Raw genomic sequence first — 14,221 nt, forward strand, 5'->3', positions numbered from 1 at the left:
ATAAGCGCAATATCTAACTGTTTTGCATTTACAGTGTACATCGCTGTGACATTTCAACACTTTTTAATTCGACATGTGTCGTATAAGCGGGGTACGAATTAAAAAGTGTCGAATTAAAACGTGTCGAACCAGCGAGGTAAGACGGTACGAGATATTTGATGACGTCAGTATATTTTTTTTCGTGCGTCGGATACGTTATTTGGCAATTTCCTAAAAGAAAGTCACATATGATGTGAAAATTGAAGAGTCATTGTAGGGCATGAACCTTATTTACAATGGACCATTAAAATAACTAAAACGGCCGCTATGAAATGAACAGATAGCGCCACCGTAGCTACGTGTGTTTGACGTAACTCGATTACTTATTATTCTAACACTAAACCACAGAGAAACAGACGTCTCACTCTCATTGCTTCCCTACTCACTGCTCTCTCCCGACTTTGGCATGCGTCTGCGACCTTTACTTTATTCGACAAACTTATAGAATCATCTTTTTAACGGTTGTTTCAAATAGTCAGTAGTAGGTCGGTCGATCGACCACTCGCGGCGCTGGTATTGTTTTTCAGTGGGGTGACATGGCTGTCAAACTCGGTACATCGCCGCTCCACTCAACATCATTTTTGGTACGGCGCGTTTTGGTACCCACTTTCTGGTCGGTTTACCCTAACTTGCTCCTGATTTTCGGGTGTGTGGCTCGTGTGTTGCTTGTGCTTATTTCAGAAATTACACATTTCAAACGAAAACGTTGTTTTTGATGATAGTTTCTCTTTCCTTATCACTTTGCACGATATTATATGTAGCAGCGAAGCAGTGTAGATGTTTCCAGCTCATTTTTTCGATGAATTATGCAATCAAAACAAAAATATTGGACGCCATGTTGAATTGAATGCTGGGTAGATGATTCGGGCCCTTCGTCATCCCCCTGTTGTTTTTGCTTCGGTTTGACGTTTGCTCACTACCGCCATCTAGTGGCAGCCCGGCTAAAGACAGTACATTTAGCATTGGGCGATAACGTTTTCGTGACGATGCTTTTTAATGAAATTTGTTCTAAGTGTTACGTCTGTTTCTCTGTGACTAAACCCTCGTCATAAGGAGTGTATCGGAAAGTAGTTGAAAATGTTCAGAATGCTCTATCTCGAAGCTGGGTTGGTCTTTTCATTTCGGTTCTTCTATGAAATCTTCACAATATAGTTAAGTTTATAATACCTTGGAAAAATTTGGAAAAAGTTTAGTATTATTGAAAATATGGTTTAATGAATACACCTCTCAAAATAAAAATCTGCACAAAATGCAATTTTGTTAAGATTTTTCAACATTTCAAAAATCTGTAACGAGTAAAATTTGTACAATAAAAAATCTGGAAAATATTGGTGCTTGTTAACAGTTATGTACACATAACATATCATTCAACACCGACTTTCAAAATTCATATTTTCGGCAGAAAAATCTCCTATATCTACAAAATAATCCACACCAAAAAATGTCTATTTTTTGGTCAGACTTTGAAGTTCTGCTTTTAGTATCTTAAAAGGTTATAAAATTCTATTTTTGCTCTAACTTACTTGTCCATAAATTAAAAAACCATACCCTATTTAAAAAATGCGAATTTTTCATTTTATGTATTTTTTATTTGCGTAAACATGATTTGGAGGAGCATAGAAAAAAGGGGTTCCTCAAAAATGGCCTTTTTTCATTTTTAAGAATTGCGCTTAAATGCAGTGGAGATTTTTCTTGAAAAAAATAATTTGCCTATATCATGAGGATTCTGGAGCTTATTATATTTGCACAAAAAAGTTAACAATTTTCGAACATTGTCGAAATTTTTTCGCAATTTAAATTTTTTAGAAGGTGTGCAAAAATTTAAAAAAATGCGTTCAGTAATCTAGGTTAAAAACCCATTTAAAAGTACATTTTTAGAAAATCATAAAAGCCATTTCTTTTTTCAAGGATTTATACAGTATCTCCAAAAATAAAATTACTTAAAAGTTGTATTAAACTATTTTTTAGGCTATTTTAAACATTTTCAACTACTTTACGATACACTCCTTAGTGAGAATAATCAATAACATATGAGTTGAGTAAGACCCTAAATAACGGTTCTTGCATAGAAGCAAGGGTGTTAAAAACGTGATCTTTCGAAAAAAAAAACAACAAGCTCCGAAGCAATAATTAACACCAATTAGAATTCCTGAGCAAACGAACTAGTTGGAAGAAATCAAAGTTCAATGAACCACTCATCGCCAGAATTTCTCGAAACCATTAACCCTTTTCATATATTCGATGACGGCGATTATATCAGCCACAATTTATGAGGTGTCTAAAGCAGATTAACTTCCATCTCCATGGTGATTGCCTCCTCCGAGAACAGCATACGCACGGCAGCATTCGTCAAGCCAAAGTGAAAGCGCCGCTTCTGGCTAGTGGCTGCGTTGCGCTGTCGAAGTCACCGCGCCGCCGCCACACCGAGGAACGCCCATCAATGGAAACCTCCATCAGGCTGCTTCAAATAGAATAACCGGCCGCGCGCGGCCAAAAGCCATAGCAGAGCAAGGTTGCCGAGGAGCCAAACGGTCAAACGAAAGCCCCTGGCTGAAGTGACTTCATCAGGTGAAATTTCTCGACAAACCACAACCATCAGCATCAATTATAATTTTCGGCATTTTTTCCTTCGATTTTCATCCACGTTCGGCTTGCTTCGATCGTTCGTTCTGTAAATATTAATCTCCAAGGCAACGTTGACCGCGCCGCCGCACGGCCGTGGCCGCCGGCACCGAGGAGTTCGCGGTCCAAGGTCACTCGATCGTGTCAGGTTTTGTTTTGCTTTCCTCGTTCTGCTCGACGTCGCCGTCGCCGTGGCCGCCGCACCCGGTGATTCAAGACCGCGGCGGAGGTCAATGTTCTTGGGTCTTTCACTTTCAATGGCGTTCGAATGATCTTGTCTATAGGTGGAAACATAAAACGGGAAGTTATGTCTTCCTCTGGTGATCGAATGGATAGAAGCCCCAGTCGTGTTTGTGTGCTTAAAGGCAAAGTGTATAATTTTAGTAATAGCCAAATAGTTTGTAGACAGGTTATAATTATTTTGTTAGAATTTTAATAAAATGGTTATTTTACACGTTGAATTATCGCGGACACATGCAATGAAAGACTTGACAAGTCCTCGTCAAGTCCATGTGGAGTCCTACACAAGTGTTAGTCAAGCCCTAGTCGAGTTCCAGTCAAGTCCTAGTAAAGTCTTTATCAAGTCCTACTCAAGTACTAGTCAAGTCCTAGTAAAATCCTAGTCTAGTCCTAGTCAGGCCCTAGTCAAGTCCTAATGAGGTCTTAGTTTGTCTAGCTTAGACAACTCTAGTCCTAATCAAATCAAAGTGAAGTCCTCATCGAGTCCTGGTCAAGTCCCAGTGAAGTCCTAATCATATCCTTATTCAGTCCTAAACAAGTCCTCATAAAGTCTCAATCAAATTCAAGTCGAATCACAGTTAGGTCATCTATATTCTTCCGCACCCAATCCGCGTCAGTATTCAGCAACTTCTCTTTAGCCTTGCTGAATAAGTGCTGAACAACGTGCGTATTCAATTCAATTCCTAAATCTATAGTACTTCATCATTCTGCTCTCGAATTAAACTAGACCTTAATGATAATTTATGCCACTAAAACAATCAGTCTAAAAGATGCCACACTTCACTCCCTCAAGATATAAAACCACCTTTTTCGCCTCGACTACTAATGCCGGGTGATTACCGTCAAGCTCGTGGCGGTCTGCTTTTTACAGCCCTAAACGGTGGTCGTTAACAAATTACGGTTGTAACCTAACAAAAACCAACCACTCCTATCTAAGTAGGCCTCTTGTTTGGGGTCCGACCGAAGCACGGCTTCACGTTTTTTTTTTAATTTTTGCTGAACTACTTTGATGTTGCTCGAGATGAAACTCTCTCAGCAACGACTCTCGGTGTCTGAAAAAACACCATATCAGATGGGGCGCGGTGATGGCAGTAGGCCACCGAAGATCAGTCGAGTGCCCATCCTCAAGGGCACTCCATGGACCGCAGAAGTTATTGCAAGATGTTGCCGAATTAGTGTGTACATATTTATAGTCTGTCACTCCTGCCTGTAGAGGATGATTAGCCATGTCAAGTGGAGCAGAGTGCGCGGAGCGTTTGTTTGTGAGGTCTGTCGACTCTTTAATCTCTTGATTCAGCTCGTTGGCGCTGGATGATGGTCATCGTTGTCTCACGAAGGCGTACTTGATGGCCGTCAGATTTGGTAACTGATCCCCGCAATTGGCCGGCCAGCTGCGGACCTTTTCGGGTGTTTTTTTCGGTTGTTTTGCTTCAACTTGAAATTGCATAATTTCTCTTGACAGTTTAGGTATTCGAAGAAGATGCCGTAAAAATGGAGCAATCAAAATGGCGCTCATCAGTGCCGTCACCAAGTCAACAGTGGCAGTGCCTACTTGACCAATATCATCATTGGTAATAAAGAGACGATGATCGCCGCTGCATCTGCCGTTGACTTGGAACATGAAAAACGTGACTTCAAGTTCTACTGAATTGACATACTTGTCGTCGCTTGAATGGGTTTGAGGTGTGTGGAAGCGCATCTTCGTACGAAACTAGGTACCTACTTTGAAAGTCATTTCATACCGAAGGAGATGTACAATCAAATTAGCATCCAAATGGCTGTCTTCCAGCTGGGGTATAAAGTCAACTGTGTAAAAATATAATGTTTATTGCTGGGCTAGGACGGGTGGCACACCGTATGGAGCTAAGCTAAGATACCTACCTATCTTCTAGCGCTTCTTCTGTGGTGATCAGAGAGGAGTTTCGCCTTTTTGTACACAATGAAACGAGGAGCATGTGGGTACCGTATTTTGAAGTAAAATTGGTTGAGATGACACTAATTGGGTTGTTCAGCGAATACAATATTTCTATTTCATGTAACTTATTTTAAAGAGAATTTTTTTCTGAGTTTACTCACACTTTCATTCACTAACAGGCTCACTCAGTCATTACACTTACTTACTAGCTCACTCATTCACTCATTTGCCCATCTACCCACTCTTTTATCAATTCAGTCACTAGTTAATATTTTAACTCACCATATCACTCACTAACAAGCTCGCTCACTTACTAGCACACGCACTCAGCAACTCACACTCTCATTAAATTATTAACTCATTACATCACTCACTAACAGGCTCACTCACTTACTAACTCATTCCAAACCCATACATTCACTCACTAATAGACTCACGCACTCACTAACTCCTCACTAGCTCACTATATTTCTCACTTACTAACTTATTTATTTACTCACTAACACTCATTTACCGTAAACCGGGGTCAAATTGATCAGCGGGGTGAAATTGATCACTCGGGTACTGCATTGTAATTCCATACTAGGAACTCTTAAGCGTCGTAATGACCTTAAACTTTTTACGTCATCTGATTCGTATATGTCTAGACTTATTAAAAGTGTAGACTTTTAATTTTTTAGAAAAAAGTAAGTTTTGCCTTATTTTTTCAAGGGATTTGCAATGTATTTTTCATTTAGTTGAAATCATTGCTACTAAACAATCAATTGCTAATAGAACTTCCCGTAAATTCTCTGTTTTAGCATTTTTTTGGAGCCTTGGTTGGGATGTTATGCAGTTAATCAGTACAAGAAATAGTTATAAAAAGTTTATTTTATGAGGAAATAATCATTTATTGTGATAGAAATCACTTATTTCAAATGAAATTGTCTACCTTTAGGGGTTTAAGGGGAAATTTCAAAATTTAATTTTGCATTTAAAGTATTAAATACACTAGTTGTAAGATTTTAGACGCCTTATTCGGTTTTAGAAGAGCGAAATTAAGCGGAGAAGGAAATTTTCTTTTCCAACCGATGCTTAATTGTATACTGATCAATTTCGCCCCAAAGTGGCATTTCCAGCATTTTGATATTTGGAGTTATTTAACTTAAAGTTCAAATTTGTTGAACAAAATTCTGTCACATGATTCCATGGAGATCCACAGGGTACTGGTTTTTCAGAAATTCTTTTGGTAATATTTGAACAGGCACCAAGACAGGCACTGATGTTATCCGTAAAAGTTGTTTTAAAGTGATCAATTTGACCCCGGATTACGGTACTCACTAATCAATTGAATCATTTACTCACTAACAGACTCACTCATTAACAGACTCACTTACTTACTTGCTTATTCATTCACTCATTTACTCACACATTTACTCACTAACAAGGTCATTTATTCACTATTTCACCAACTCGCTAGCTCACTCAATCATATTATTATTAACTCACAACTTCACGCACTGGCTCATTGAACCACTCACTTGGGGAGCGTCCATAAATGACGTAGCATTTTTTGGCCGATTTTTAATCCCCCTCCCCCTTGTAGCATATTTTTTTCATATCTAATACATGGCTCGTCACACAATCCCAGACTCACCTCGCTCATAAAATGCTATGTCGTTTATGGGCTCTTCCTTGCCTTTTAATTCGACAACCCACTTATCAACTTACCTACTCACTAATTCACAAACTCACCTGTTACCTTTTTTACTTATTAATTTACTAACTCACTCATTTTGTTCCAGTCACTCACTAAGTCATCCACTCATTCATTTGCCAACTTACTCACTCTTGAAGTCAATCTTTTATCAACTTCCTCACTTACTCACTCATTAATTAATTTCCTCATTATTCATTTAACTCATTCGTTCACTCGCTCATTAACTCCCTCATTTACAAACTCGCCCATGAACTCACTGAAGAGACAAACCAGCCAAGGGCTGAAAGTCTCTTAAATGAAGACACTGACTCCCCGGAACAGACCGCACATGCTCATTAACCCACCAACTCACTTACTCACTGCCCCATTCACTGACTCACTAATTCATTTACTCACTAATTCATTTACTCACTAATTCATTTACTCACTAATTCATACACCCTTTCTCACAATTCACTTATTCTCTTTTTAACATACTGAAATTCACGGAACAGCTCTCTGTCCAAAGCTCCATAACTTTCTCAGTCAGCAAGTAGCTGACTTACTGACTAACTCACTCAATCTTGGGGCAGTTCACACTCACACGCTTACCAATTCACTAGCATTCTTGCTCATTCACCAACTCCTTCACTCAAGTGGTTCTACTTATCCGACATAAAGAGTATTAAAGTGTAAAAACACTTATGTTGTCTTTCGGCTTCGTTTTGCTTTATGACATTTGAGCGTTATGCATGAAAATCATATAATGCTATAAGAGAAGGTAACAGTTTTTGATATTTCAAAAATATAGAACAAAATCGTGCAGAAAATACCACGTCAAGCGATAAAAAAGACGAGTAATTTTCGTGGGACTGATATGCTTAGAAAATTTAGACGACAGGACTACGTTTCTAGGCATAACAGTGTTACTAAATATTTTTCAGCGAAAATTACTATTTGTGTACAATTTTTTGATTCAAAGTTTATCAGGCAATATATATAAGTGGTTTCTCACAATACTATGAAACCTAAAATACAATTTGTTGCACCGCTTTGTCGAAAGAATGCAAAAATGGATTGAAACTTTAATCGCGTTTTTCTCAATTTCAAGTTCTTCAACATGGGACAACTAGGGTATTTTATCCAATAGTGGACCCTTAACCTATAGTGGACCCCTAGCAATTATTCTCAAATTTCCCGCTCAAATGTGCTTCTACCGGTGAACTTCCATCGGGAGACCACCCAACTAACAATCGCCAGCCGCAAACAAGCATGCATGCTGAATTGTTGCTTTATAATAGAAATTATAGCTGAACTAAAATTATGCTGTACACATTACTGTACAAATGCTATTTCAATTGAAAAGGTAGCCAATGTTCAACATTTCGTATTGGTATTAACAATGATAATTTAAAACACTTTTCAAGCGTTTGAAAAGATTTTTATTCGACTCGCAGTAATTCCTCTACAACATAGTTTAACAACACTTTTTTCTGCTTCTTGTTAAGTTCATGTAAAAATTAGCACATGTATCTGTATAATGTGTTTTTCACAAGTCAAACAAGCGCTTTTGTTTCATCATACTTCGACTCAGAGTACATGATGAAAAACACGTGTTTTTTACTGAATAACAGCTGAATTAATCTGTTGTTCAGTCGTTAACCATAATGTCTGTGATAATTCACCACTGCCGAATAGGAGTCGAAGTCTGATCATTATTAAACCACGGAAGTTTATGTTTTGATTTGAGCGCTTCAATTCATCATCTCTAGGATGGCGCAGATAGGAAGGCATGCGGCTGGCAATCGACGGAGGCGCACGATAATAAAAACTGATTTAAAAAATAAATTAATAATTAATAATAAAAGTGAAGGTCAATTATTTTGGAGCGTTTTTAGGTATGTTGTTTTAAAACAACAGTCTCGAGTTCGAATCTGGATTTAGGTAAATTTATGTGTAGTTATTATTTCACAATATTTGTTCACATCATTAAGTTCCAATCATAAACTCTCGTGGAAATTGAAAATTTTTGCATTTTATTTATTTTTAATCATTTTTGCTAAAGCTGAATAACAACTGTACTATATAGTTGTAAAACGATTTCACAACAAACAGTTCATTTGGTACACAACACTATGCTCTACAGTTTCTCCAAATTTGTGTGAACAAAAACCGAATAAAGGTTGTGCCTGAAAATTACTCAAATGTTATTCAGCATCATGCTGAATCAATTCGTCGTAAAAGTGCTTGTAAAATGAGTGATTGGGCATGGCTCATATCTCTAGACAGCAGTTTCATGTGATGAAACTAGTGTGGAAAGCGGTAATTCTGTCTGTCTGTCTGTCTGTCTGTCTGTCTGTCTGTCTGTCTGTCTGTCTGTCTGTCTGTCTGTCTGTCTGTCTGTCTGTCTGTCTGTCTGTCTGTCTGTCTGTCTGTCTGTCTGTCTGTCTGTCTGTCTGTCTGTCTGTCTGTCTGTCTGTCTGTCTGTCTGTCTGTCTGTCTGTCTGTCTGTCTGTCTGTCTGTCTGTCTGTCTGTCTGTCTGTCTGTCTGTCTGTCTGTCTGTCTGTCTGTCTGTCTGTCTGTCTGTCTGTCTGTCTGTCTGTCTGTCTGTCTGTCTGTCTGTCTGTCTGTCTGTCTGTCTGTCTGTCTGTCTGTCTGTCTGTCTGTCTGTCTGTCTGTCTGTCTGTCTGTCTGTCTGTCTGTCTGTCTGTCTGTCTGTCTGTCTGTCTGTCTGTCTGTCTGTCTGTCTGTCTGTCTGTCTGTCTGTCTGTCTGTCTGTCTGTCTGTCTGTCTGTCTGTCTGTCTGTCTGTCTGTCTGTCTGTCTGTCTGTCTGTCTGTCTGTCTGTCTGTCTGTCTGTCTGTCTGTCTGTCTGTCTGTCTGTCTGTCTGTCTGTCTGTCTGTCTGTCTGTCTGTCTGTCTGTCTGTCTGTCTGTCTGTCTGTCTGTCTGTCTGTCTGTCTGTCTGTCTGTCTGTCTGTCTGTCTGTCTGTCTGTCTGTCTGTCTGTCTGTCTGTCTGTCTGTCTGTCTGTCTGTCTGTCTGTCTGTCTGTCTGTCTGTCTGTCTGTCTGTCTGTCTGTCTGTCTGTCTGTCTGTCTGTCTGTCTGTCTGTCTGTCTGTCTGTCTGTCTGTCTGTCTGTCTGTCTGTCTGTCTGTCTGTCTGTCTGTCTGTCTGTCTGTCTGTCTGTCTGTCTGTCTGTCTGTCTGTCTGTCTGTCTGTCTGTCTGTCTGTCTGTCTGTCTGTCTGTCTGTCTGTCTGTCTGTCTGTCTGTCTGTCTGTCTGTCTGTCTGTCTGTCTGTCTGTCTGTCTGTCTGTCTGTCTGTCTGTCTGTCTGTCTGTCTGTCTGTCTGTCTGTCTGTCTGTCTGTCTGTCTGTCTGTCTGTCTGTCTGTCTGTCTGTCTGTCTGTCTGTCTGTCTGTCTGTCTGTCTGTCTGTCTGTCTGTCTGTCTGTCTGTCTGTCTGTCTGTCTGTCTGTCTGTCTGTCTGTCTGTCTGTCTGTCTGTCTGTCTGTCTGTCTGTCTGTCTGTCTGTCTGTCTGTCTGTCTGTCTGTCTGTCTGTCTGTCTGTCTGTCTGTCTGTCTGTCTGTCTGTCTGTCTGTCTGTCTGTCTGTCTGTCTGTCTGTCTGTCTGTCTGTCTGTCTGTCTGTCTGTCTGTCTGTCTGTCTGTCTGTCTGTCTGTCTGTCTGTCTGTCTGTCTGTCTGTCTGTCTGTCTGTCTGTCTGTCTGTCTGTCTGTCTGTCTGTCTGTCTGTCTGTCTGTCTGTCTGTCTGTCTGTCTGTCTGTCTGTCTGTCTGTCTGTCTGTCTGTCTGTCTGTCTGTCTGTCTGTCTGTCTGTCTGTCTGTCTGTCTGTCTGTCTGTCTGTCTGTCTGTCTGTCTGTCTGTCTGTCTGTCTGTCTGTCTGTCTGTCTGTCTGTCTGTCTGTCTGTCTGTCTGTCTGTCTGTCTGTCTGTCTGTCTGTCTGTCTGTCTGTCTGTCTGTCTGTCTGTCTGTCTGTCTGTCTGTCTGTCTGTCTGTCTGTCTGTCTGTCTGTCTGTCTGTCTGTCTGTCTGTCTGTCTGTCTGTCTGTCTGTCTGTCTGTCTGTCTGTCTGTCTGTCTGTCTGTCTGTCTGTCTGTCTGTCTGTCTGTCTGTCTGTCTGTCTGTCTGTCTGTCTGTCTGTCTGTCTGTCTGTCTGTCTGTCTGTCTGTCTGTCTGTCTGTCTGTCTGTCTGTCTGTCTGTCTGTCTGTCTGTCTGTCTGTCTGTTGTAAGCTTGGTGTGAGACCTCTACGGTATCGGGACCGGGGGTTCCCATACATATGACTTTGCGGGAGACGTTCCTTTAGAGCTGCCTGTCAAAAAACACAGTAGGCAGGCAGTACGACGTTTGCCGGGACAGCTAGTCTTATATAAATATACAAAGATCCTTGGAAGAATTATTGAAGGTATTCCCGGTAATGCCTTAAATCTATCACTGGATTAAACCCTCCAGATGTACTTGTAAGAATTTTTGAAGGGAACCCCTGAAGAAATTCTTGAAGAATTATTTTCGGAGAACTCTAATTCCTGGACGAATAACTGGAATAACTGACACTAAGGAAGTGGTAGTCGAAAAACGTGTATTTGTCAAAGGATAAGCAAAATAGGATGGAATTAAAAGGCACAATCTGTTTAGGTATTTACACTCATGTAATGCTGGAATGTATTGAAAAAATATCTGGAGGAATTCAAAAGGCAATTCTTAAAGGAATTCAAAACGCATTTTCTAGACAAATTTTGAGAGAAACCCCTGGGAGAATTCCGAAAGAGTCTTCTCTGGGTGAATTCTTGAAAAAAAAACAATCCTGGAGAAATATCTGATAGCGCTTCTAGCATGTAAGTACTTATATGTTTAAAGTAAGTCACAGTGACTGTAAAAGAATAACAGGATAGATTCTTGAAGGGATTTTGAAGGAAGGACCAATATCTGAAGAAACTCCTTTGGAAGAATTTCTGGAGAAACCACTAGAGGAATTCTTGGTGCAATCCCTGGAGGAATTTCTGAAGGAGTCCGCCAACTTTCTGGAGGCATCCCTGGAGAAGTTACTGGACGAACTCCTGGAGTATTCCCATGTAACAATGAATGCTGAACAGTGAGAGTATTAGCTGAACATTAGCTGGTTAATGGTGGCAGTGGCTGAAAACAATGACAGGTGAAGTATTGCTTGTTCAACCTGTTTAATCAGCAATACATAGATAGCTGAACATTGACTGGTTAATGGTGGCAGTGGCTGAATACAATGACAGCTGAAGTATTGCTTGTTCAACCTGTTTAATCAGCAATACATAGATAGCTGAATATCATGTTGAATAGAATATTATTCATCTCTGTAACCAGCTTTGAAACGTTCACCAGTATGCAGAAATAATCATCTGTTGTTCAACCTTTAATAAAATAATTTTTGACAGCTGACCCAAGCAGTGCAAAACATGTTTTGACAGAGTCTTCACATAGCTTCTTCAGCCTCAATACAGCTTTAGTTCAACTTATGTTCTTGATTATTCAGATACAACAAGCATTGCTCTCGTTTTCGAGGATAAATATATACATTTGTGTGTGGTGTAGGTGATAAAGTGAGTGACTTTAAATCAGGAGTTCCGAGTTCAATTCCCAGATTTCCCATAGATTAATTTATACATTCCGAAGCATTTCTTCCGAAACTGGAAAGCCGCAAACAGTGAAAATAAGTTTGATTTTTTTTAAATTTTATTCAAATTCAATAATTTCAATTGATTACCGACTAAGCACATATTAACCCTTAAATCAGCCTTACAATGAACCTCAAACCAGCTTAAGATTGGATGAAATCACCAAAATTAGATGTTTAGGGGCTGAATAAAGGATTAAAAATCATGTGCTCAACTTTTGTTCAAATGAAGGCTACTTTAAAATGGTTGGAAAAACGATTATTCAGCATCAAATTGCTACCTGAGTGCCCTGGATAAATTTCTAGAGAAACCCCTGCAAGAAATCCTGGAAGAAACCCTGGAAAATTTTCAGGAAAATACTCCTAGAGAACTTACTGCAGAAATTCCGGGATGAATTTCTAGAGCTAACCATGGCCCTGGTAGAAATCGTGCAGTAATTTCTGAAGGAACCTCAGGAGGAATGCCTGAAAGAGCTTTTGGACAAATTCCTGGCGGAACTCCTGCAAAAATCCCTAGAGGAGTTCTTGGGATAGTTCCGAGGAACTATCCCTGGTAGGATCCCTGGAGGAATCCCTAAATGAAATTCTGGAGGAATCTCTAGAGCAATTATGGGAGAAATCCCTGGAGAAATTTCTGAAGAAATTCCTAGAGGAATTCCCAGAGGTATTTCTGGAGGAATTCTAGGAGGATTTCTTTGAAGAATATTTGGATGAATTACCGGAGGAATTTCTTGAGGAATCTCTGTTAGAATCTTTAGAGGAATCCCTAAAAGAATTCCTGGTAAATTCCTGGTGGAATTCCTGGAGAAATCCTTGGAGAGATTCCTGGAAGAGAATCCCAGCAAAAAGTCCTGGAGGAAGTAGACATTATCGAAGAAATTTCTGGATCAATTTCTTGAGAAATTCTCGGATCAATTCCTGGAGGTATTCTTGTTGGAATTTCTGGAGGAATCTCTGGGGAAATGCCTGGATGGAATACTAGAAGAATGCCTGGAGGAATATCTGGAATAATTCTTGAATAAATTCCGGGGGGACATGTCTGGTTGAATTTTCGAAGGAATCCCAAGAGGATTCCTTGGGGGATTCTTGAAGGAATTCCTAGGAGGAATTCTTGGAATAATGCCTGCATGAACTGCTGGAGGAGGATTTCCTGGAGAAATTCCTGGACAAATTGCCGTGGTAATTTCTGCAGGAATTCCTGGAGTTATTCCTGGTAGAATTCTTAAAGTTATTCCTGGAGGAATCCTTGAATGAAATCCTTGAATAATGTCTGGATGAATCTCTATAGAAATCTCTGTGATACAATGATACACTATGCCCAGGGAATCGAGAAAATTTTCCCGACTAGAACGGGAATCGAACCCGCCGTCTCCGGATTGGAGAGCCATGTCGTTCCACCATTGTTTTATCTGTCAGTCAGTACGTTTCCATCGCGGTGTGTACACATGACGGGAGAAGGCGCTGTTTTTCTCTGCACGTTATTGACGATTTTGTAAAATATCCGCTTATAATTCTGTTCCATACTCTCCTGCGCTTTATTCTTTACATATTTCTAATGCTGTCAAATATTGACACGTTATTTATCTACAGTAGACGTTCGATAAGTGCAACATGTTTACGTTTCACTTACCGAATGAAATTCGATACCTGCAACCACTGACAGACGTCAAAGAACTGTCAGTTGCTGAAAATGCAACCAACGTGCATGTGAAAAACATCGCATTGCAGCAAAAGTGCATGCGAAAAACATCGCATCGCTGTTGACATTTCATTTTGACGAATAGCGGTGCGATACCTGCAAAATTGTTGCACTTAGCGGACTTGCAGTTAAAAAGCATTGCAGTTAAAGCGTTTGCACCGAGCGAACGTCTACTGTACTCAACTTTGAAAGAAACCCAGACCTCCAGTTTCGTTTGATCGACCTAAACATTTGAATATTTCTTAGTTGGAAAGGGAGGGGCACTAGCCCTTTTTTCACCCTTATTTTTCTCCTGTTTGTTTAGGAAAGTGAGGAATGTCTGACTGCAGTGACTTCTTTAAACTTGCCATCGATTAAAAAAAA

At 40.0% G+C, this 14,221-nt stretch overlaps 1 protein-coding gene across 2 annotated transcripts in view; it reads left to right on the forward strand.

Moving 5' to 3' along the window:
- Positions 1-14,221, forward strand: part of LOC109415184 (alpha-protein kinase 1) — a 199,512-nt gene that overhangs the window by 58,419 nt on the left and 126,872 nt on the right. The window lies entirely within an intron of this gene.

The sequence above is a fragment of the Aedes albopictus genome, chromosome 1 (assembly GCF_035046485.1).
Source record: "Aedes albopictus strain Foshan chromosome 1, AalbF5, whole genome shotgun sequence".
Classification (NCBI taxonomy): Eukaryota; Metazoa; Arthropoda; class Insecta; order Diptera; family Culicidae; genus Aedes; species Aedes albopictus.